Consider the following 1,296-nt stretch of genomic DNA (forward strand, 5'->3'; position numbering starts at 1 on the left):
CTGACCTAGGTAAAGATTTCATGGTGCAAAAACACTTCCCGTCTATAATATTAGAGCAGATTCCTGATAAACATGGGTGTGAATGTCCTCAGGGTCTTTGGCCCATCTTCTTTAGGGTTCGATTAAGCTCCTCAAATCTGTGGATTTGGCGGATAAAGAAATCCCCATAGCATAGCGTCTGGCAACTTTGGTGTCTGCAATGTGGATCATGTCCTTATCAATGTAGAAGTCAACTTCGGAGGCTGACTGAAACTCGCCGTCTAGGGCAGAGATACCGCTGGTCCACACCAAGTTCTTCATCTTGTGTTTGAAGACAAGAAGCTGGATCCGGAACTCCTGCTCCGTGAGGTCTAGGAAGCCAGCTAGCTTGGCCACTGGCATGGTGGTGTAGAGCTTGAGGAAGCTGCGGATAGTTGAGAGCTGGGCCTGCTGCTGCACTTCATCAGCAAACACCTTCAGCAGCTGCAGGAGGGGCTCTGTGGTAGTTCGGATGCACGTTGTCATAGTTGGGCACTACAGGTGACAGGAACTTGGGGCAGGAGTAGCTGAAAAGTTCCTCATAAACCCGTGGGTCACCTTTCTGCATGCGTAGCATCTTGTCCCCATACTTCTCCCGCAGCTGGAGGTGAATGCTCTCATCAATACGCATTGGGTACATAGTGAGGGCGATGGCCAGCAGTGCGTGCATCTGCTCATTCTGCTTATTAATCATCTCATACTTATACGTGGTCCTCTGGAACATACTCTTGGTCCTTTGGATGTAGAGGAGGATGTTGGCAAAGACCCGAATAGCATCCTGGTAGCGACGCATCATCAAATATGCAAAACCGATGTAATAGTATGTGGTAACTTGGCACTCTGGTACACGGGAATACATGCTCTTCTTGTTCAGTTCAATGTTCTCCAACACTTTGATGGCTTGGTAGTAATCCCCCAACAAGGAGTGCAGGTGCAGAAGCCCCACCAGGCTGAAGTAACCAAGCATCTTGTAGAGGGAGTGCCATCCATACTCCCCAGCCACACTCTCAGGGTCACCTCCGCTTGTGTATACTTCCAACTGCCGGTTGATGTTGGATTTGTCTACTAAGGAATGGAGGACATTGAGGACACTGTGAACATTCCAGATTTGGGGATTGGAACGAAGGAAGTCAATCTCTTCCTCTGACTTCTTGGCAGTCTTACAGCAGTACTGACTAAATGATTGAAACTGGTAGATGAACTCATCGATGATATCCCAGAGCCACTGATTGGGTAGTTCAAGGGGAGCAGGACCATCAGCATTAAGAATGTAGTTGA

The 1,296-nt window shown here is 48.4% G+C and overlaps 1 pseudogene across 1 annotated transcript; it reads right to left on the bottom strand.

Moving 5' to 3' along the window:
• Positions 1-10: 10 nt before the first annotated feature.
• LOC100960381 lies at positions 11-1,290 on the bottom strand (annotated as a pseudogene). Its single transcript, XR_153945.3, has one exon. The product of XR_153945.3 is annotated as a eukaryotic translation initiation factor 3 subunit L pseudogene (transcript).
• Between the last annotated feature and the right edge of the window lie 6 nt (positions 1,291-1,296).

This window comes from Otolemur garnettii, unplaced genomic scaffold (genome assembly GCF_000181295.1).
Source record: "Otolemur garnettii isolate 467f Iridium unplaced genomic scaffold, OtoGar3 scaffold00068, whole genome shotgun sequence".
NCBI lineage: Eukaryota > Metazoa > Chordata > Mammalia > Primates > Galagidae > Otolemur > Otolemur garnettii.